The 24,595-nt window shown below is 45.0% G+C and overlaps 1 protein-coding gene across 27 annotated transcripts in view; it reads left to right on the top strand.

The window, feature by feature from the left end:
* MAP2 (microtubule associated protein 2) overlaps positions 1-24,595 on the top strand; it is an 805,405-nt gene that overhangs the window by 398,023 nt on the left and 382,787 nt on the right. For 13 of the 27 annotated variants that reach the window (XM_069225694.1, XM_069225693.1, XM_069225692.1 and 10 more), the window contains exons 1-2: positions 8,700-8,812; positions 9,141-9,219. The exons of 1 other annotated variant lie outside the window; for it this stretch is intronic. The gene's annotated coding sequence lies outside the window, so the exon portion shown is untranslated. Of the gene's footprint in view, positions 1-8,586; positions 9,056-9,140; positions 9,220-24,595 lie in introns of those variants that run through there. 13 more of the 27 variants (XM_069225688.1, XM_069225680.1, XM_069225684.1 and 10 more) reach the window with 6 other exon arrangements.

The following is a 24,595-nucleotide window of genomic DNA, read 5'->3' as shown; positions in this document are numbered from 1 at the left end:
CCCCAACAAGCCTTGGCAAAGGCAAACTCACAGTTAGTGGAAAAGAGGCGCTGCCGGGGACCAGCAAGGACCAGGAGGACTCAACCCAGGAAGGGGAGTCGCAGGGGACGCTTAGCATAGCAGAGAGTCCACAGGAGCAGAGGTAGCACCCACAGCAGTTCCACAGGATGGGGACACAGGAGTTGCAGAAGAAGCCCATGCAGCACTACAAAAGAGGATCCCATGCTGCAGGAGAACCACCCAAGAGGCTGTGCTTTGCAGGATGGAGTGCTGGGAGCTGGAGCTACACATCACCTGAAGATCCCTTGAAGGATATGCAAACAAGCCTTGGCAGCTGCAAGGGATGCGGTGCACAGGGGTACTGTCCTGTGTGGGAAGGCAAAGGCTTAACTCCATCAAAGTTGGACATCTGGCAGAGAAGACTAAGAGTACTACCACCTGTGATGCAGGATCCATGCAGCTCAGCAGGAGAGGGGATCCACACAGCCAGTTTTTGCTTCTTGTAGGTGCCTGTGGTTGCAGGGGAGTGACTCCTTCACTCCAAAGGAGATTCCTTCTTCTTGTACAGGCTGAAGAGTTGCAGTCTTCTGAGGATGCACAGCCAGGGAAATGTTGCAAAGTTGGCAGGAGACGTGGAAACAAAGTTGCAGAAGAGTCTTCTTCATTGTAGCAGCGTTTGTCGGTTCCTAGAGGGTCCAGTCGTGGTTCCAGTGGCCAGAAGTTGAAGCGGAGGTTGCAGGGGAGTCCTGCTTGAATCTTGCAAGCCGAATCTGAGGACCCACCCAAAAGAGAGACCCTAAATGATCCTGGAAAGGGGATTGGTCACCTAACCATGTAAGCACCTATCGGGAGGGGGCTCCCAGAGTTCCCTGCCACCCTTGGAAACAAAATGGCAGAACCTAGGGCCCCTCTGGAGGAGTTCTGTGCACCAGTTCTGGGGTGGTGATGGACAGGGGAGTGGTCACTACCCTTTCCATTGTCCAGTTTCGTGCCAGAGCAGGGACTGGGGGTCCCTGAACCAGTGTGGACTGGTTTATGCATGGAGGGCACCAAATATGCCCTTCAAAGCAAACCAGTGGCTTGGGGAGGCTACCCCTCCCAAGCCAGTCACACCTATTTCTGAAGGGAGAGGGTCTTACCTCCCTCTCCCAAAGGAAATCCTTTATTCTGCCTTCCTGGGCTTGATCAGATCAAGTAGCAGGAGGGCAGAAACATGTCTGAGGTGTAGCAGCAGCTGGGCTGTCTGGAAAACCCTGATAGACTAGTGGTAGCATTGGTGGGGGTCCTATAAGGATCCCCCAGAGTGCATGGAATCATACTTCCAATATTTGCAACAGTATTGGGGTATGATTCCAACATGTTTGATACCAAACATGCCCAGGTTCGGAGTTACCATGATGTAACTGGACATAAGCAGTGACCTAGGTCCAGTACATGTGTAAATGGCATCCCCGGACTCACAAATTCCAGGAAAATGGATCTGGAGTTTGTGGGGTCACCTCTGTTAGTGCAGGGGTGCCCTCACACACAGGTACCTGCACCCTGCCCTCTGGGCTGAGAGGACCTACCATATGGGAGACTTATAGTGCCTTGGTGTAGTGACCTGTGAAAATGGGTGCATGCGCCCCTTTCACGCAAGCTGCAATGGCAGGCCTGCAGAACCCTTTGCCTGGGCTCCCCATGGTTGGCAGAAAAACTGCTGCAGCCCATAGGGATCCCCTGGAGCCCAATGCCCTGGGTACTTAGGTACCATATATTAGGGACTTACATGGGGGGACCAGTATGCCAATTGTGGAAAGACAAAGTTACCTGCAAGCAAATTTAGAGGCGAGAGCACAGCCACAGGGGTCCTCGTTAGCAGGATCCCAGTCAACACAGTCAAACACACTGACAAACAGGCCAAAAAGTGGGGGTAACCAAGCTAGAAAGAGGCTACTTTCCTACAGTAGGGCAGTGGTTCTCAACCTTTTGACTTCTGTTGACCCCCACTTTTTCTCCTTACTGGCACCCGGGGACCCACCACTCAATCATTATTGGAATCCAGGGGCCCCCACTAACTCATTACTGGCAGTAGGGGACCCCGTCCTAAACACTGTTGATGATTTGAAATGCAAAAGAATACACAAAGAATACAGAAACAAGCATTTATCGAACACTTACACAAATGACACATTTTATTTAATTTGCAAACATATATAAATTTTAAAAAACACTTAATTTTAATAGGAATGTTGGAGCTTTTCAAAATCCAATTGAAGCCACCCATCGTCCATACTATATTCTGTTTGATGCACCTGCACTGCTCCCAGAAATCAATCTGGGCATGCTAATTTAACATTTAGCCTCCATTTTCAAATTGCTGGACATTTACAGTACATTTTAACATTTTCAATTGTATATTTAGCCACTTTATTTATGTACACTTTATTAATCTGTTAATAATATTTAATTTTCTATGCAGTCACATTTCCCCTAAAGAGGCTTTGCGGATGCCCAGGGGTCTCCCGACCACAGGTTGGGAACCACTGTTGTAGGGCATTTCTGCAGTTAGGTTAATCCCATTTTTCTATGCTCTTTCTCAGATGCAACAGAGAGGTCTGAGTTGCACTCCTGTTTGAAGAGTTGATATTGCAAGGCCCGATTCACAAAGCCATTTGTACTTCTAACTTGGACACAGGTGCCCAAATAGCTCTATTCACAAGAGTAAACAGGACTTTTGAATTCACTAAATGTGAGCATACATTCCCCAAGTCATTTTCTCAGATGTTATATCAGCATTGTGTAATATATTACAGTAAGTAAACTGTTTATAGTGGAGAGGAAGGGGAGGATATGGATAAATTGCAAAGTAAGTGATCACAAATACACAAACTTGGGGTTTGACGGGTATTCTCAAACTTTTGTATAGTACACTCAATATTTCGTATGGCACTTTCGTATTACGTGCATGTGCTAAACGTCATAATTCTCTTGAGGCAAGCAATTTAGTGTTTGTCTATATTGTTGGAGAATGATGGGGTGCAGGGCCTGAGTGAAAGTCACATAACTTCCTTTTAAATAATTCCTTAGGGTTTTAGGACAATTGCACAAAAATTAAGCTGAATGCAAATCTGTAAGTTAGTGCTATATTTTATTGTAAAATTAGTACTTGAGTCAATTTTTGATGTAAGGGCACATTTTGTGAAAACGTTCGGCCAGATTTACAGGAAACTGATGTATCAGTACTGATGCGCCAGGTTGCTCGCGTCACCCCTGCCCCATCTAACGAATTCATGTGTGCACCGTATTCATAATATGGCACACCGTGGTGGTCGTTAGGCCACTAGCGTCATAATTTTTTACGCTATTGTGGAGCTTTGCTCCACTTGCGTAAAAAATGTTGGCTGTAGTGGAGCAAAGTGCAAGGAGCACCATAGGTTAATATGGGTGCGTAATATTAATGCCTGCTGTGAGCAGGCGTTAAAAATTATGCCAAAAACGGCTCCATGAAATAATGTGGATTTCCCTGCTCCATTTATGCAGGCCTCCTAATGCCGGAACTCCCCCATTGCATACATTATGTCTGACGCAAGCATAATGTGGCACAAGGGGTCGCAAAATGGCGCAATGCATACAGTGCGCCACTTTGTAAACATGGCAGCAAAAATTGCCTCCTTGAGCCAGATTAACGTAAACAAATGACGCTAGTGTGGCGCAAGGGGGCGCTAGGGCCTTGTAAATCAGGCACATTTTTCCTGAACTTACACGGTAAAACTTTGCTATGCACAGCGGTGTAATTATGCAATGTGGAATAATGTGTAATTTGAGGAATTTCACATAACAAGTGCATCACAATATTTACCAAAGTTCGTAAATTATGCATGTATTAAAGTCACAGGGATCAAAATGCACCCTATATTTTAATGTAAAACAAACAACATTCCATTTAGTTAGATCTTGACTGGCAGTCAGAACATATTGGTAGCAAATTATTAAGATATTTTGATTTTTTTTTTGTTAACACAAAAGCTAATGTACTTTTGGAAACGTGTTCATTTTTTACATCTGTCAGCAGGTACTTTTTGGATAGAGTTACTTGTGCAGCTGTTAGCAAACATAAACATGATAAATATAAAACAGACTTGTGGTGCATCTCTTTAGGTCTTGTGGTTGGCGTCTTGCTCGAACAGTTGATATTTAAATAAAATGTAAAAGCAATCCTTCATCGAGAAAAACCACGGGTAATCACATAGTACAGCTGAAGGAAGACAAAACAAGGTCAGTCAATCTAAGCTTTCGACTGTTTACCAGCCATCGGCAGTTTCCTCCTGCCTTTTTCAGTACTTTGCTCTGTTTGAGGTTTGTTTCCTGAAAGGTGTCATCTGGACTGCACAGATCCTGTCTTCCCATCCATGCCCTGCACGAATCACAGATCTCCAGCCCAATGAGGAGTATTTGTACGTGTTTCGCTGTGATTGGTGGTGTGTAAGAGGGGCAGATGGACCTCTGCCATTCTTATATTTATTTTCTTCGGTGTCAATCTTTGTTACTCCCAAGGCTGCCTTTTCACTAAGGCACCTTTGCCAAGCAGTGATGCTGGAACGAATTTTTAAGTAATGTTCAGTCACAAGGTTTCAGGGGACATTAGCAATCTGTGCAAGCCTTCTACACTAGAGACCCGATTCATAACGCAAATCTACTTGAAGCAATGTGGCATTATTTACAAATGCGTCATAACACACATTGCACATTGTAGCCAATTCACAAAGATCTGATGCACGGATTGTACAGACACTCATTGGCAAAACGTGTACATTTTAGGCACAGATTGCAGCAGCGGCGGCAGCAGCAAATTTCAAGGGAAGCGATGGGGGAGGAATAAAAAAAATATTATAATAATAAAACGTACCTTTTCCCTTCGCCGCCGCCCCCTGGTGTTCTTATGGTGTCCCAGCATGCGCTGCCTTCATGCAAAACCTAGCATGAAAGCAGCACAGGGATTGGTCTGAGCGGCTTGGACTGCCCCTCAGACACAACCCTGGGGTCTGTGCAGATTCTCCAGCCCGGCTGTGTACACAGCTGGGCTGGGGAAACCTAAGTGCGCATGAGACGGCCGACCATACACAAATGTGCACTTAGTGCACTTAGGCCAATATTTATACTCTTTTAGCGCCACATTTGCATCGTTATTGACGCAAAATCGGCACAAACTTACAAAATACACTTGTATTTTGTAAGTTTGCATGGCTTTTGCGTCAAAAAATGGTGCAAATGCGGCGCTAAAAAAGTATAAATATGGCCCTTAGTGCACTCCACTCCTCCCCCTTCCCACCTCCTATGGCCAAGTCCCACCTCACTCTGAACACGCTTTTGGTTGAACAGATGAAAGATGAAACGTTAGTTAAATATCGTTTTATCTTTCATCTCCTGGCTTAGCCAAGGGGGCGACGCTCCTTTGCCATTGCAAAGGAGCCGCTCCTGACAGATTGTGTGTGGGCAATATGCCAATCTCATGGGAACAATGTGAAATGTCCCCATTCGCATTTGAAATACATCGACAGTGGGTATCAGTGACCCATTAATAACAATAACATACTTGAGGACAAGTGACTGATTGATTACACTAGGCAAAAGGAGTCACACAGACGATTGCATATATTATCATTGATTGCAACATTATTTCCATTGGTTACTCACAATATATTAGCACTTCATGTTTCATTTCTTCAGTGTTATTCTCATATGCGCCCTTGATGTGGTCACCTTTATTGTAAATTATAATAAAGGATCTATGGAAAGACATACACTAAAGCAATTTACTCACTAAATATAAGACTTTGACTTGGTTCAGAATTCAAATATTTCGTGATTAAGCAAAATGAGCCACTTCTTGTTTTATCTGTTTGGTTATTTGGTTACGCTGGACCAGAACACAGTCACAAGTTCAGGCCAACCACGATGGAGGATGGGCCAGCCCCAGAGACCCACTTTGGTCTGCTGGACACAGTACCTTAAATCCTGGTGCGCGGTCTGCTCAGCGTTGTGTGTAAGTCTTTGCGACATCCTGCTGCGTTTTTTGAGAAGCTGAGCAGCGAGGTTTTGCATTGCTTTGCAGCGGTTCTGATGAAAACCATAGAATGCAGAGCACAAGGGGCCAAGTCTGGGGTAGCACCACTTGGCTGGGTAGACTCACAGAAGGCAGAGTCCAGGTGCTATATCAGGTGAGTTGCAGGCAGCCCTTGATGTCCCTGAGACTGCAGAAGAACAGGGGGCAAGCCAGTAAGCCCTTGGCCATTCTAGGTTGCAAGGTTGTAGAGAAAAATCCAGTCCTTCTGACTGCAGGACAGAAGCAGCAGGCAACAAGTCAACATAGCAGAGCAAGCAACAAAGTGGCAGTCCCTCCTACTGCAGCAGCAGCAGGCCAACACAGTAAAGCATTTAGCAAAGTAGCGGTCCCTCCTACAACAGCAGCAGTAGGCCAACACAGCAATGCAGTTGCAGAGCGACAGTCTCTCTTAGCAGCCCAGCAGTCCTTCCTGGTAGAATGTCCTTGGTTCAAGTAGAAATCTAATTTGGTGGGGTTTGTGGTCCAGTATTTTTACTTTGGTGTCCTGGTTCTGGAAGGTGGGAGAAGCTTCCAGAGGCAGGCCTTTGAAATGTACAGATGCCCTGCCTCCCCTGTCCTGGCTCCAAGCTGGCTGGAGTGACAATACAGGGTTGTTAAGCCCTTTTGCAGGGAGAAAGGACATGTCTATTTAGGTGTGAGACAGTGCTAAGCTCTGCCCATCCCATCAAGCCAGTTAATGGCCCATTAAGGCCCAACAAGTCACACCAAATCTCCCATTGTGTGTGGCTGTCTAGACGGAATGCACAGAGCCCAGCTGTCACCTAACTCAGACAGGTAATCAGAGGCAGGCAGAGGCACAGAACTTTGAAAGTAAGAAAATGCAAACTTTCTAATAGTGGCATTTTCAGACTTACATTTTAAAATCTGACTTTACCCTGAGTTGTGATTTTAAATTGTGAGTCCAGAGAAACCAAACACAACATTTCTATATTTTCCCAATTGGGAGTTACACTTAAAAGATGCTTTAAGGTAATCCCAATGGCCTTGCAATAGTGAAAAACGAATTTAGCAGTTTTTCACTACCTGGACATGTTAAACTTAAAAGTAAATGACCAACTTTTTAAATACACCATACCCTACCCTTGGGGCTAACTAGGACCTACCTTAGGGGTGACTTACATTTAATAAAAAGGAAGGCTTAGGCCAGGCAAGTGGGTGTACCTGTCAGGTCAAAATGGCAGTTTAAAACTCCACACACACAGGCCCTGCAGTGGCAGGCCTGAGCCATGTTTAAAGTGCTACAGTAGTGGGTGGCACAATCAGTGACGCAGGCTCACTAATAGCATTTAATTTACATGTCCTGGGCACATGTACTGAAACTTTCTAGGGACTTAAAAGTAAATGTAATATGTCAATACTACTATGCTTAGTGGAGAGAGCATATGCAGTTTAGCACTGTTCAATAGTGGTAAAGTGCCCACAGTCCTAAAACCAACAAAAGAGGGTTAGTAAATAGGAGGAGGGAGGCAGAAAGTATGGGGATATCCCTGGAGAAATTGCCATTTCTAAAAGTAACCCTGCCTTTAAATGCTCCAATAGCAGGCCAGCAATATGTGTGCCTAATTTTGCATGGGAAATTTGTGTGCTGAGTAATATTGTGCCCTGACCAAAGCTGAATATTTAGCATTTGAGCCTGCTAGTCTGAGGAAAATGTGAGTAGGCAGTAAGCGTGCCCTCATCATGGATGGAGAAAGTGGCAGGTTCATATTGTTATGGTGAAGGTGACAGGTCCATGCATGACTAGGAAGATTTCATGATACCAATTTGCCTCTTAAAGACCAGTAAAATTTGACAGATTCAAGTCAGGCTAATCTTTTTATGAGTGACCCATTTTTTTAACTGTATTAAAAGATCAGAAGCAGGTTAATTGCGGGTTCCCTTGCTGTGATTGTGCTATTATGTGAGCCTGTTCGACTGTTAACCAGCACCTACCTACCAGGGCAGTATAAGTGGGTAGTAAAGAGGAGACTCGCACAGGTGGAAAAGGACAGGTTTACATTACTGGAATTAAAGGCCAATTGGCCTATGAGCAGAAGGGAAGATTTTGTAATAGGTGCCTGCCTCTGGTCTACAGTCCTCGAGAGAAGGTCACGTACAAGTCAAGCTGGTCCAGGTCTATGTATCCGAGTTGAGCCCTGGCCTTCGAATGCTCAGTTATTGCCCAGTGACAAGTGCGCCTCTTTTCCCACGAGGATGGCGCGTGCTTTTGTAGACTATAGTGTGACTATGAGGCAAAGTGTGTCCTGAGTGAACCAGGATACCTTGTACCTGCGCCCGTTTGTCTGTGAGCATCTGTATGGGTCCTGTGAGTGGGCAGTTTAGTATGCGTCGGGCAGGAACAAAGAAAGGGACAGGTGATACTGCTGGGATTAAGCAAGGGCTCGGCTCCTTGGGGACATGGCCGGTTGCACGCACTTAAAATGCCTGTCAGGCATTCGCCGCCACAAGCCCCTCGTCAAGCTGCTTAAGTAGTCCACGGCGCAGCCTCTCTTTGTACGGGTACGGGAGTGATGGCGGAGCTCACCGGCGGGCGCTCCTTCTAGAAAATTCTATGACTGGCTAGCTCCCCCACCCCCGCTCCCTCTCTCTCTCTCGCTCGCTCTCTTTCTTGCCACTGCAGGGACCGGTTTTTTTAATTCGCAGTCCTCGGCTTCCTGGCTCGGAGATCCAGAGGCTGGGAGCTGGCAGACAGCGTCTGGCGCGGAGGTAGGCTGGGAGCCTCTGGGTAGAAGGCTGGGGCAGTCATTATGCAGCACTTGTTTAAGGGTAGGGTTCCCGGGGCTGCGGCGGCAGCCTATTAGCTGGTTACGAACCCCTTGTGCTCAGGCGACAGGGGCTTTGCATGACTCCAGACAAAGGACATTACGCCGGGAAGAGGCGACTGCAAAGCGACGAGCTTGCCTGCTCCTCCGGCGCTAGCGGCAGCTGGGCATTTTGGTTAAGAAAAGGGTATCTTTTCCTCTTCTTTCGAGGGAAGCTGAGGCCAAGGATGTGCAGACAGTAAAACAGTTATTGGTCTTTTTTTTTTCTCTAGATCCTCCGTGTCACCCTCCTATAGCTGAGACATAAATTAGGGGTTCATCGTTTCATTGCTGGGAAGACAGAAGAAGGAGGTAAGGCAAGAGTTGTTTTTTTAAATTTCTGTAATGGATTGATTTATGGTATAGTCATTTATGTAGCTGGTGGTGTATTTTTATGTAGCACTTAATGGTGATGATTCTAGCCAGTTTCTACGTGGTCCCGATTTTGGCAGATAATGCAATTGAAGGACAGGCAGATAAAGACTAATCCCGGCATAATACAATAGAGTCAAGTGGAAAAACCGGGATTAGAGCTCGGATCTTTTGATTTGACAGCTAACAACGTAGCGACCAGCCCGCACCATCTCCCTTGTGCCTTTTCTTGCTCACGATGGCTGTGCAGAAAATCTGCAGCATCACACTGTGGGCGCTGAAAAGCCTCATCCGCAGTGCAAAGGTACTGAAGCTTGACGGTGTGTAGGGGGCTTGGCCGAGCCAATGGTGGCAGTCGAGGAGGCTGCCAGAGAGGAGAAATGGGTGACCCTAGAGATCTTAGCACAGGGACAGTCACCAGCGCTTTTGTCCATATGCATCTTTGGAAATCATTAGTGGCGTTCTCATGAAGGCCATTGATTGCATCAGTGCACCGAACGAAACATTCAAGACAACACAATCAGAAGGCACGGAAGATGTTAAAGAAAGCGGTTATTAGTTTAGAAAGCTAATGGAAATCGGTGGCAAAAGAACATCTTTTGTTGCAGAGGGGAAATGGGGGAAAACACGTACACACCCTTCGTTTCTGCATTAATTATGCAGCCATGACTTCTCCATAAATGGTGCCTCAGCCAGGAGAACTAGGAGCAGGTGTGTGGGTGATGGGGGAGGGGAAGCAATTAGTCTTAATTCCGACTGAAGCACGTAGGAAAGGGTGGATTTAATGTTGTTCTGCACGTAAATTGATAGTCGTTGTGCTTTGTGCAATTCCACCAGAATTTGTACATCCCTTGAACAGTGTGGGTGGGCGGTGGAGGGTCGCCGTGCCTTCATAGTCCAAGTAGAGCAGCTCTGGATGTTGGGCGTTTTGTTGTTCGCCTGGTCCGGTCTCTCAAGCAACATCTCACCCGCTAGAAGCACCATGCTGTCGTTTGCAGCAGCCCAAGATGTAACAGATAATTGACACCAGTGGCCGCCCCCCTCCCCCGGCAGAATGTGAACGGGGGCCCTGAGCCTCCCATATGTCACAGATATTCATTGGCCTTAGTCTGCATGGGGGCCCCCAAAGGGTTGGGGGTGCCTACAGTGTTGCCCTTACCAAGGCCACAGGGACTGCATGGGCCTGTACTACTCCTCTGACTGGCACACGGCAACGAGGGACAATTGCTTTACATACTTTCCCTACCTTTAGCGTTCTTCCATTTGTATGTCCATTTTGAAACCTTATTTAAAAGAGGAAGCAAAAAATGGCCAATTCACATTTTGTCACCCAACTACAGTGCGATATTTTGCATGTTACATCACAAAATACATTGTCGGCAAACAATTATTAAATTACCGAGTCTTCCCTGTCTCACACTAAAGAAACCTTCGTAGAAGTACAAAAAATATGAAAAAAAATATTTTTCTCATGTGGTTGCATATTTTGATATGGGTAATGTTTCTTAGCTATGCGGGTGTGTTTTGGAGAAAAAGCAAGGCCAACAATTATTTATGAAAATTGATACCAAGAGCAGGCTGCCATTGACTCTTACAGTCATCAAGGTGAGCTGAGCATTGCGTACTTGCTCCATTTAGTGTTTTTGCTGCCTGCAGACCTTGACGTTATTGTGCACCAGACGCCTTGACTGCTTGCTTATTGCTGTTTCCCTGCTGCACTGGTGCTGGTGTACAGTAGGTGAATTGTCAAGGGGACGTTGCGGAATTCTTGTCAGGCCGGTGCTTCTGAATGGCCAGAGGGATAATGGGAGAGGCGGGCACGTGTGAGATGTGCTTGTCACGTGATTGGCTTTGGTCTGTCCCTTTCAGAGGCACCGCCACCCTGTTGGGGTTGTGGCTGATTTCAGTACAGGCCAGTCAGTGTCAGTGGTGCAGTTCGTGTCTGTAGTGTGAAGTTAGTTGCCATAGTAACGTAGCTACTCTTCGACAATAGGCTCCTTCATATTCGGCAGTCATGGATACTCTGAGCTGCGCATTTAGAAGACCGAGATCATGTAAATAGCTAGTGATTTCTGTAAGATCATGAAAGCATACATATGTGTAACCTTTGAATGTCCCCCACCCACCAGTATATCCGGTGACAACTTTTCCTTCATTCAGATGATGCAGCTGGGAATAAGAGGGTGGATATTATTTATATGAAGCAGGCTGAAGATGTGCTATGGAAGGTACCATTTGTTTCTTCCATACCCAGATTCCCCCACACCTTGAACATTTAGCTCATAATTACCAAACATTAAAGGCAGATAGCGTCTGCTAACACAAGCCAGTCTAAGATTCCAACCATTCAGGCTGCAGTTCACAGTTCAGCCAACCTGAGCATCTGCTCTAGAACTGGTATCCAGATATACTGATATCATGTGGGGAGGTCTCTTCCTTTGGCACATGCCGCTGGAAAGCCACAGGTGCTTCCTTAGTTTGGGTTGAGTGAGCAAGGTTGCTTCTTGGAGGGATAGCCATTGCATGAAGCACCATTGTTAGCTTTAATACAGACTTAGGGCCTGATTTCAGTTTGGCGGACAGGGCTACTATTGTCACAAACGTGATGGATTATCTGTCCGCAGTATTACAATTCCATTATTTCCTATGGAAATCGTAATACAGCAGACAGGGTATCTGTCATGTTGTGTCTGAGTAACCTGTCTGCTAAACTATAAATCAGGCCCTAAGTGAGCAATGGAGGTAGACAAAACCTTGTTCCTTGGAAAACTCTAAATCTTCTACCCTTAAACAGAGAAAAGGTTGTGAGAGACTGAGCAAATAGTGTGAAGCTTCAGAGCTCTTATAATCAGCCCCACAGTAAAGGGGGTCTCAGGAAGAACTCTGGAGGAGTTTGCTCATTGTTGTTTTCATGGGCGTAACTTCTGGAGGGGTTTTTGGGGTGTTACACCCCTCCTAATAAATGTATGTTTAGAGAAATAGTTGGGTACAGGTGCTTTCAGACGGGTATGGGGAGGTGTTTTACATGCACCCAGACAGAAACGCACAAACACTTTCTCCCTCTTTCTGTTTTGAAAGTCTTCAAAATGTTGGTTATTTTACAAAATATTGTGTTTTTTTGTCACTTAGTACACCTACCAATCTGCATTCCTCTCTCTTTCCACTGCGCCTTAAGACCATCCCAAATGCCAAGCTTGTCCTATAATGTAGTTTAACATTTTATGACAACATTTTTGTTAGAAAATCTGAACCTACCCCCAACTCCCAATTTTACTGACCAAGCAACGCCCCTGGTTATTTTAGAAATTGAGAAAAAAAATTGTATCAAAGGAGTGGTGGGTACGGACATCATCTATATCATGATGTTAACTTAATAGAACTCCTTTCCTTTGTAAACAAAGTGTAAGGATCCGAAGCTGAAATTAATGTCTTCTCTTGAGCGTCTGTCATCTAAACTTTTATCAGAATCCTCCTCAAAAAGGAATGCATTTTCCTTGCCAAAATCCTTAAACCAAAAGATAACATAGGACAAAATGGAGTCGCTGAAAGGATACATATCCCATTCTGAAAGCAGTTATCGTTCAAAAGATAATACGTGCCCAATTTCTTGAAAGTCTCTCTTTAATACTGACGGAGAAAAAAAAACATCTGGACTGTTTTGTATTTAAGTCAATCAAAAATGAGAGAGGGTCCCACGCACCAAGGGGATAGGACATCGTATCTGCCAACCAGAAAAAAAAGATCTCCCGTTGGAAATCAATAACTGAATGAATGAAAAGACCATCACATATTACTTGACACGCATATCCATTAATCCCCAATTTTCACAAGAATAACTACCACTGCAATATATAGTATACAAACCACTTGTTTAGAATGTGTACACAGCAATTTTAATAATCACTCTCTCACGACAGTTAATTACAATCACAGATTCCTTAAATGTGTGTTCTTCAAAAGTATAAATATTAAAAACATCCACATATCTGATAATACAACACAAAATAAAACACAGAATAAGAGCAAATTATATCCCAGGAAAAGAAACATAGAAACCACCCACATATTTGTTTTCTCTGGGATATAATCTGCTATTATTCTTTGTTTTATTTTGTGTTGTATTATTGGGTGTGTGGGTATTTTCAATATTTATAGATATTTTAATATTATTCTCAGAAATGATGTCATAAATAAGAGGTGTAAGAAACTGGGTTACTTGTTGAGGGGTGGAACCCTACTGAAGTAGTAACCACAATTCTTGTCAGAGTGATGTCACAAGCAAACCCTAAATTAACCTGTCAATTCTCAGGTAACTTGGCACAGAGTAGTCAGCCATCACGTAGAGGAAATGTGTAAAGTATTTGTGCAACACTTCAGACAGTGATAACGTGAAAACACCACACAAGAATGATCACACACCACATTAGAAAACTATGTGCATTTTCAATATTAAAACAAGATAAAAATGACAAAAAAACAATCAGTAGACCTGGAGATGTGCATGTTTAAAGTTTTCAATGAAAATAGTGCCAGAAAGCACAAAGTGCCAACTGTGGATATCTAGTCACTTTGGACAGGGACAAAGTCACAAGTTCAGGCCGACAACAGGGTCCTAGTTAGAGCAGCTGAACAAGAGTACCTTAAATCCTATTTGTGCAGCCTTGCCAGGTCCCACGTCGAGGATGTGTTGCGCAGCCAAGGCGAGGCTGCGGTGCTTGGTCCTGCATCATCTTCAAGGAGGTCATCAATGAAGGAAACTTGCGATATGAAGTCCTGCATTGAGAATGTGTTGCACACCGGCTGGATCCGAAGAGACTGCGTTGTCATCAAGGCTAGTGTCATCGTGAGGCTCGTGATGTGAGGTCCTGTGTCGGGGATGCACTGCAAAGGTTCTGACAAGGCTGCGGGCTGCATGGTCAATGCATAGTCTTTGTGCTGAAAGAATCCTTGCAGCAGAGGCAAAGCGTTGATTCTGGTTGGGGTTGCATCACACAGCAGAGGGGATGTGTTGGTTTTGCTGGATCCACAGATAGGCTGTAAAAGCACCTTCAGGATCACTTAAAAAGGGTCCAGGACTGGGATGGCACCACCTGGAAAAAATAACTCACAGTTGCAGTTTCCAGGTGCTGGTTACAAGAGACTAGCCTTTGGAGTCACTCTGGTGGCCCTGGGTGCAGGTTACAGGTCCAGTCCTTCTCACCCAGGCAAGAGGGCAACATGCAGCAGGTCATGACAGCGGGCAGGAGACCTTCAAGGCAGCAGCCCAGCAGAGTGACAGTCCTTTCAGCATCTCAGCAGTTCTTCTTCCTGGCTGAGTCTTCCACAGGTCCAGAAGTGTAGTGAAGAGGTAGTGTCTGAGGTCCAAAATGTATACCTGGTGACTTATTTTAAGTGGGAAAAACGTCTGGAAAATTTCATTTGAAGTTCTCAGGTTTCCAGCCTCCCCTGCCCTGGCTTCAGACAAACCTCAAGGTGTATGCAGTCCTTTGTATGAAGGGATGACACAGCCTGTTTGGCGTATGTGGGGCTGTGCCTAACTCTGCCCTCCCATCCTGCCAGTTATGGCCCAGACACATCTAAGCTCTGTATTATGTATGGCTGTCTAGGAGGAATACACAAAGACCAACTGCCAACTATACACAATTATGTGACCTAGAGACAGACTGCAAGCACTAAATGGCTAGGACAGGAAAATGCCAACTTTCAATAATTGTAACCAAAAATCACAACTTCACCATAAAAGAAAAGTTTTCATTACAATTTCAAATACACCAAATATGAACTGTGTACTTGTTCCCATTTGGAAGTTACAGCTTATTACATGTAATACGGTAGCTCCAATGTTATCCTGTGGAAGAAGCATGCCTTGCAGTAGTGGAAAACGAATTTAAGAACTTCTCACTACCAGGGTATGTAAAACTTAAAAGAATATGTCCCACTTTTCAAAGAGTAAGGAAAAACAGTGGGCAAAGACCCCCCTAAGGCTGACAGGTCTAATGAGTGTGCTGCAGGCATTTAGGGGCATATTTATACTCCGTTTGCGCCAAATTTGCGTTGTTTTTTTCTACGCAAATTCGGCGCAAAACTAACGCCATATTTATACTTTGGCGTTAGACGCGTCTAGCGCCAAAGTATGAGTAAAGAGTGTCATTTTTTTGCGTGAACGCCTTCCTTGCGTTAATGAGATGCAAGGTAGGCGTTCCCGTCCAAAAAAATGACTGCGCCGCAAATGCGTCGTATTTATACCCCCGGGCAAAAATCACGCCCGGGAGTGGGCGGGGCAAAAACCCCCGCATTTGCGCCTCTTTTTAACGCCTGGGTCAGGGCAGGCGTTAAGGGACCTGTGGGCTCAAAATGAGCCCACAGCTGCCCTCCCATGCCCCCAGGGACCCCCCCTGCCACCCTTGCCCACCCCAGGAGGACACCCAAGGATGGAGGGACCCACCCCAGGGACATTCAGGTAAGTCCAGATAAGTATATATATATTTTTTTTAATATTTTTTTTTTGGCATAGGGGGGCCTGATTTGTGCCCCCTACATGCCTCAATGCCCAATGACCCTGCCCAGGGGACATAAGTCCCCTGGGCATGGCCATTGGGCAAGGGGGCATGACTCCTGTCTTTACTAAGACAGGAGTCATGTAAATGGCGTCTGGGTGTCGTTAAAAATGGCGCAAATCGGGTGGAGGCGATTTTTTGTGTCAACCTGACTTGCACCGTTTTTAAGACGCCCTAACGCCATTTTTCCCGACGCCGGCGCTGCCTGGTGTACGTGTTTTTTTTCCACGCACACCAGGCAGCGCCGGTCTGCTTGCGCCGGCTAACGCCATTCAATAAATACGGCGCCCGCATGGTGCTTCAGAATGGCGTTAGCCGGCGCAAAAATTTTTGACGCTAAACTGCGTTAGCGCAGTTTAGCGTCAAAAAGTATAAATACGGGCCTTAGTGCCATCATAAAAATGGCAAAACAAGTTTTCTATAATCATACTTAACAGAATGTAGAGGGCACCGGGATTAGATGGCAACCTTGTAGTAAAATGGTGGGTGGATACTCTGTAACAATGCTTAGTTTGAAAAAAACAAATAGGGTAGAGCCCCAAAGTTTTTCTTAGAATCCCACTGCTAAATGCCAAGGTTGCTGAATACTAAAGCTGCTTATTCTTGATTGCCCCTCAGGCCTATTTCTTCCACCACCCTACGCTTCCTATCACTATATTTCAATCTTGCAATTCCTTTTTCATACCCACTTTCTTTCTTTGTCACTGATTTCCTTTCTGTCTAGCTCACCATTTTCTCCCCTTTCTCCATTGTTCTTTCATGCCTTGGGTCGAAATCTGATGATGAAAAATAAGTGCCCACCAGCTGCAACTATTTGTACAAATTAAACACAGCTCTAAAACATTTGATAGGCTACTGTGCACTTCAAAAGAGCACCGCAGAGGTGCTATTGTAGGGTGTGTCAGAATTCTGAATGTGTAATGTCTTGACTACTTAATGGAAGACTACATTGGTCCAAGTCCAAGTCTCCCTTGTGACAGTCTTTATTACTCGATTGTAAGGGACAGGGATGAGGAAGAAGGGTGAATTGGTGATGACAGTAAGAGCAATAAGAGAGGTTTTGCAATGCTTGAAACCATGAGTGTGCCATGCATGAATTAAACTCAGGGATGATCAAACATGTCAATGATTTCATTAATAAAAAATCAATAAAACAGTTGCCTGTAAAATCAAACCAAAAATCAAAGCATGTCCAGGCCGTTATAGCTGTTATTTTGAACTACTCTTTTTTTGTCCCTCCTGTCCTTTCACAGACATCTGTGAATTTGTAATTCTGTAAATTCCCTAGAGAGTGGTCCTCCTGCTTCAGAGTATGTAAGTGACATTATTCTGGCTCTGCCAAGCACCACTGGCCTTTAAGGGCAGAGACCTGTGTAGAAGTCTCTCCACTTCCCTTTAGGATGGACTTCCTGACCCTGCCTAGGTTTCTACTAGTGATAAGATGAGATATCATCTTTGCCAACATTAACTGACCTCTTAGCAGCGGCGGCCGGCAGTTTTAAGAGGGGGGAGGCAGGCGGCAAGCACACTAATTCTTTCACAGACACAAGCACGCACGTATATCCATTAACAACACTCATCAAAATTCAAACATACACGCATGCACCAAACATTCATTTAAAAAGATCACACACTTACCTTCAGGCCTCGGCGGTTTCAGGAGGGTTGGGACTGCTGCCTTCCCTCGCTGGCTGACCTTAGGTCAGTCAATGAGGGAAGGCAGCAGTCCCAACATCGTCACAGAGTGGGATGGGGCCAGTAAGACTGCTGATCCCACCCCACTCTGTGACGCGGTGTCACTGATTGACACTCGCCCTGGTCGCTTCAGGGCTTAAGCCTGAAGCGCCCAGGTCGAAGTCAATGGGTGACGCTTCCCTCGTCACCCAGGGGAGGGCCTTGAGGCGACTTTGCTGAGCCGAGGAGGTCACGCCCATAGGAGCTGTGACCTCTTCAGCCCAGCAAAGTTCAGCTCAGGCAGCCCGGATTCTGCACAAATCGCACATGTTTCGCTCCTGGCTGCCTGACCTGCACATGAAGAGTGTCTGTCAGGCTGATCTTTGTTCAGCATGATCGGCATTCTTCATGAGGGGTAAAAGGTAGGGGGGGGCCCTACGCTCTAAAGTACGAGCCACGCCTGCCTCTTAGCACATAACTCTTGTCTAATTACAGTAACATCCACCCCCGCTACTCACATTGGACAATTCCCTCACTAAGCTGAATCTGAGAGAGCACCTGTATCAACCTGAGACAAGGTGTTCTTCCTTTTCTTCCTGCGTGAGCAACAAAACCTCTCTGATTACCACCTTCATGACCTCAAGCTGAATACCGTTTCTCCACCCTTGGATGCTTTGTGCTCAATTAGGGACTGGGGTGGTCTTGTTTTATTTATAAGGCCTAATGTGTGTCAGGCAGAGTGCATAGATTGACCCCAAACAAGCATAAAATATCCCCACCCTGTTATTCATAGGACTACCACTGCTTTTCATAGCAAAAAAAGGTGTTGGTTACTATCTGCCACTCATGCTTTATTCTTACACAAGCTTGTCTACGTGGATCAGGAATATTGAAGACGGAATATGAAAGGGTCACAATACTGTAACCAGAATATGGAGGGACAAAATATAGAAATTTATTTTTTATACCTAACACAACATATTCATACATATTCTGGTCACAATATTGTGACCCTTAGATATTCTACATTAAATTTTTCCTACAGCGATCAAGCTTGTCAACTGTATCGCCCTGAGTCAAATGTCTTTTCATCATATTCTCTTTTTCACGGCATTGTGAACACCCATTGTATGTATCAAAAAAGTCCCCAACTGTTACAATGGAGACTAGATACCTTTAAAGTACCTTTCTTTTATATATTATTCCTTTGCATAATTACATTGGACAAGTCATATTGCTTTCTTTGAATCAATACTGATATGCTCATACTCTAAAACACTTACTTTCTTAAATTGTTTGTAATTAACTACATTGGGATCGTTGTCTTGCTAGATATATTTACCCTGCTGCCACCTGGAATATAGGCCCATAGTTATATTTTTTTAGCGCCACATTTGTATCATTTTTTGACACAAAAACAGCGCAAACGTACAAAATATAATTGTATTTTGTAATTTTGCACCGCATTTACGTCAAAAAATGACGCAAATGCGGTGCTAAAAAAGTATATATATGGGCCATAGTGTGCCTGATATTTTGATGTTCATAGTTATTGCCATTGATTTTCAGGAAGTGGGCTATTGGTGGACTTGTAGCTAAAACTCTTGCCGAGGGAGGTAAGGCCCTAAAGAAATCAATCCTCTAAAAAAACAAAAGAATCAAGGATGACATTATTGGACTAAGGGCCTCATGTAGGCCTTATGTACAAAGCGTTTTAGTTGTTGCAAAGCCTCAGAGTTTTCAACTCTGAGGGTTTGCGACTGCTAAAATGCTTTCTGAAATTTCATAAGCCCATTTAACGGTCTGGGAAATGTTTTCTGAATCATTAAATAGGCTAAGTAAACAAGAAGGAATCAGTTTGTGGAAGGGACGTATTTAGGGTGTCCCTTCCAAATGCCAGTTCCTTTTGGTATGCATCATTGTTTTGTGACTGGAATCCAGTCACAAAACATGAATATTTTACTACAAGCTCAAAGGAGGAGGTACGCTGTTAACAAACTGGAGGAGGTTCCCTTAAAGGATTGTTTCCCCTTTGTGAATTTTTGTCAAAATGTTTTTTAGGAGTAGGCGGCAGTGGTTCATGGGTCCAATGCCTACTCCTAAAAAATGCTTGTGTAAGTTTTGATTTTTTTAATACACTTCCAGTTTTCTTTAGAAAACAAGAGCTGCATTAAAAAAAATTCATTATTTAAAAGCAATTACAGACATAACGGTCTACTGACCCCAGCATGCCACCATGTAAATGATTGTGCCAATAGTAGTGGGTTGCAACTCCCAGTCTCCCTCATGATTATTGATGAGATACGTCAAATTGCCACCCACTAAGATTCTGCAATTTGTGAACCAGCCCATCAGTACATAGGTCGGGTCGCAAAATACAAATCCATTTGGTAAAAGTTGGTGTACAAATTGCAACCCCCTTTAATTCATGATACACAAGGTCAGGTATTCTTAAATAGTAGATCCTATAAAATCACCAGTTAAGACACTGGATTCATACTACATGACATTTGGCTATTTCTTTATAGTGAATTGCTATTATTTGCTAATTAAGAAGCAGAAAATTTACTTTTTGCACATGAGACCCTCAAAGTTTTTGGAGAGCTTTAAATCCTCTAATTTCTGCAGGTAGCTCTAAATACAGAGTATATTTTACTGACAGGATTCCCTCCACAATACTATTTGCATGGTGGAAAAACTCAGTCAGTAGATTCTACTCCGTAATTAGCTTGCCCTCCAGAACTTGGAGGATTTTAATCACCTTCAAACTCTAATAAAATCTACAAGTTGTGTAGAATACATTTGGATATTTACCCCACCCATTAAATACTATTATCCTGAGGTTAAGTATTTATTGGATGGGATAAATATCTCCTATTCCGAGAAACCAACTTGCATATGAGGCATAACATGCTGAATCAGTATTTTTCACAATGAATTTTGAGTGTTTTGCATTTTTCTGTTTTTTTTCCTATGATAAATTCTGGCAAATATGATCTGCCGAAATCTGTTCTAGGAAAACAGCAAGGGTGTTATGATTAGCACACAATTTCGAATTCGGATACCTGCACAAATCTCTGTTTGCACAGAGATTGGAATTTTACCTTGCGATTGTACTTAGGGCCTATGTACTTCCTATGAAGCACCTATTCTTGGATTTGGTCATTAAGGTTCAAAATAGGACAGCAGCTGACAGAGGTATGGTGTGAAAGGGGGTTCTGGCCTTGAAAGGCTGAAGGTATTTCACCGGCCAATGACCATGGTTTGACCATTAACACGTGGATGCCTCTCATAAACTTGACTACGATTGTGCTTATCTTGTATTGCTGGAGAATTTCTGTTGAGGGCTGAGACAGTTCTTCCCAATTAACTGTTGTTATTCAGGCATGTTGGACCTTGCTTTTTGACGGGGACACCCCCAAACTTTTTGCCTCCTTCCTCCTATTTTTTTCTGACCTGTTGTTGTTGGCTTTTGACCTCTGGGCACTTTACCACTGCTAACCAGTGCTAAAGTGCATATGCTCTCTGTGTAAATTGTATTATTGATTGGTTTATCCATGATTGGCTATTTAATTTACTTATAAGTCCCTAGTAGAGTGCAGTATATGTGCCTAGGGCCTGTAGATTAAATGCTGCTAGTGGGCCTGCAGCACTGGTTGTGCCACCCACTTCAGTAGCCTCTTAACCTTGTCTCAGGCCTGCCATTGCAAGGCCTGTGTCTGCAGTTTCACTGCCACTTCGACTTGGCATTTAAAAATACTTGCCAAGCCTAGAACTCCCCTTTTTCTACATATAAGTCATCCCTAATGTGTGCCCTAGGTAACCCCTACAGCAGGGTGCTGTGTGGGTAAAAGGCAGGACACGTACCTATGTCGTTATATGTCCTGGTAGTGTAAAACTCCTAAATTTGTTATTTCACTACTGTGAGGCCTGCTCGCTTCATAGGCTAACATTGGGGCTGCCCTCATACACTGTTGAAGTGGCAGCTGCTGATCTGAAAGGAGCAGGGAGGTCATATTTAGTATGGCCAGAATGGTAATATAAGATCCTGCTGACTGGTGAAGTCAGATTTAATATTACTATTCTAGAAATGCCACTCTTAGAAAGTGAGCATTTCTTTGCACTTAAATCTTTCTGTGCCCTTCAATCCACGTCTGGCTAGGTTTAGTTGACAGCTCCTTGTGCATTCACTCAGACACACCCCAAACACAGGGTACTCAGCCTCACTTGCATACATCTGCATTTTGAATGGGTCTTCCTGGGCTGGGAGGGTGGAGGGCCTGCCCTCACACAAAGGACTGCCACACCCCCTACTGGGACTCTGGCAGACAGGATTGAACTGAAAGGGGGCTTGGTGCATTTCTTAGACACTCTTTGAAGTCACCCCCACTTCAAAGGCACAATTTAGTATAAAACAGGGCTTCTGCCCTACCTCATCAGACACTTGCTGGAGAAGAAACCTGAGCCAGAAACTACATCCTGCCAAGAAGAACTGCCTGGCTGCTCAAAGGACTCACCTCTCTGCTTTTCTACAAAGGACTGCTGCCTTGCTGTTGGCCTGCTGCTTTGCTGAACTCTTGTCTGGCTGTAAAAGTGCTCTCCAAGGGCTTGGATAGAGCTTGCCTCCTGTTCCCTGAGGTCTCAGGAGCAAAAAGACTTCTCTCTTTCACTTGGACGCTTCGTGCGCCGAAATTTACGACGCATAGCTTGTTCCGCGGCGAGAAAAACGCCGCACACCGACGCTGATCGACGCGACGCCCTTGGGACGACCGGAACTTCGACGCACGGCCTCGCAAGGACAACGCCGCCCGACTTCCAGAGGAGAAATCGACGCGACGCCTGCCGTGAGATCGAAACTTCGACGCACAGCCCCGCGGAACGACGCGCAGCTGGAAAACAAGCAGGAGAATCCACGCACAGACCCGGGACATCTGGTAATCCCCGCGACCCATAGAAGGAGACGGTCCGCGTGCCGGAAAACGACGCACGTCTTCCCCGAGTTAAAAATAACAACGCAAGTCCGTGTGTGAAGGGGCGCAACTGACGCACACACCATTTTTCCTCCTGTAGAACGACGCACGTCTCCCCGCGTGAAAAATAACGACGCATGTCCGTGTGTGAAGGGGCGTAACCGACGCACACACCATTTTTCCACGCATCTCCTCTTCTGCGGCCCTCTGCGGAGATTTTCCACCATAAACCAGGTACTTTGTGCTTGAAAGAGACTTTGTTTGCTTTTTAAAGACTTAAGACACTTTATATCACTTTTCAGTGATATCTTTACAAATTAATATTGGATCTTTGATCGTTTTGACCTCCAAATACCCAGATAAATATTATATATTTTTCTAAACACTGTGTGGTGTATTTTTGTTGTGTTATATTATGGTGTTGTATCATTTATTGCACAAATGCTTTACACATTGCCTTCTAAGTTAAGCCTGACTGCTCGTGCCAAGCTACCAGAGGGTGGGCACAGGCTAATTTTGGATTGTGTGTGACTTATCCTGACTAGAGTGAGGGTTCTTGCTTGGACAGAGGGCAACCTGACTGCCAAACAAAAACCCCATTTCTAACAAGGCACAATTGTTGTTTAGAAAGTAGTTGTTCAGTACTTAGTTGTAGAGACTTTTTAGTTGTTTAGCAGTAGTAGTTTAGGCTATAGTTGTTTAGGACCTAGTTGTTCTGTCACATATTCCATTGAATACACTGTAACTTCCAACTGGGGCCAGGTAGGCAGGTACAGGTTGAATTTTGTGTCTAAAGAATTGTAATTAAAAGCCCTCTTTAATGGTAAATTTCGATTTTAAATTACAATTTTAAAATGCCACTTTTAGAAAGTTGGCATTTTCCTGCCTCAGCCATTTGGTGCCTGCAGCCTGTCTCTGGGATACATGACTGGGTGCAGTTTACAATTGAGCTTTGTGTATTACACCTAGACAGCCACATACAATAGAGGACTTAGGTGTCCCTGGATGGGCAATCACTGACAGTATTGGAGGGCGGAGCTGTGCACAGCCTTACTTGTACTTGAATAGGCTGTGTCCTGCCTCCACACAAAGGGCTGCATAACCCCTGTAGTTACTCTGGAGCCAGGTCAGGAAAGGCAGGAAGCCTGGGGACTTCCATGGGAACACTCTAGAAGTTTCTCCCATGTTACAGAGAGAGGGCACCAAGCATAAATATTGGGTCTCAGATACCACCTCTTCAGTACACTTCTGGATCTGTGGATACTCTGCCTCGAAGAAGGACTGTTGTGCTGCTGAAAGGACTGCCACTCTGCTGGACTGCTACCCTGAAGGACTGCTGCCCTGCTGTACTGACCTGCTGCCTCTTGCCTGGGTGAGAAGGACTGGATATGAATCTGTTCAACTGAGGACCATCAGAGTGACCCCAAGGACTAGTTAGCTTGCCTCCTACCTTGAGCGTCATGGACAGCAGGCTCCAGCAACCATTGACCCCACCACCTGGACTCTGCCATCTGTGAGTCTAGCCTGCCAAATGGTGCCACCCCAGTCCAAGGCCGTTGGAAAATGGCCCTCATGTGCTCTGCCAGCCTCTTTGAATCCACCGGAATGACACATCCCCTCTGCTATACAGCACAACCCTGTGAAGAACGGACACATCGCCAATGACTGGACCCATCACAAAGACCTAGATTGCCTCCACAGCCCGCAGACTCTTCGGAATCTCTGCTCCGTGATGCATCCTTGGCCCTTGCATCTCTTGTCAACAGCAACCTCTACAATGACACTGGGCTCCACATCGCAGCCTCACAACTCCTCAGAACCATGGATACCAAACTAAGCATCGCAAGCCCTAGTCAATTGGATTCTCGGCAAGAATGCAGGACCTCGCATTGCAGCCTTGCCACACGTCAGAATTGATGCATCCATTCGGCTGTGTGATGTACTTTCCGCGCAAAGCCATGCAATGCTCAGCAAACCTGGATTTAAGGGTACTTTGTTCAGCGGGCCTAACTGGGTCCTTGTATCTGGCCCACGCTCCATTGTGGTTGGCCCGAACTTGTGACTTTGTCCTGGTCCAGCACAACTAGATATCCACATCTGGCGCTTTGTGGTTTT

The sequence above is a fragment of the Pleurodeles waltl genome, chromosome 3_1, assembly GCF_031143425.1.
Source record: "Pleurodeles waltl isolate 20211129_DDA chromosome 3_1, aPleWal1.hap1.20221129, whole genome shotgun sequence".
NCBI lineage: Eukaryota > Metazoa > Chordata > Amphibia > Caudata > Salamandridae > Pleurodeles > Pleurodeles waltl.
This window is presented reverse-complemented; position numbering and strand designations above follow the sequence as displayed.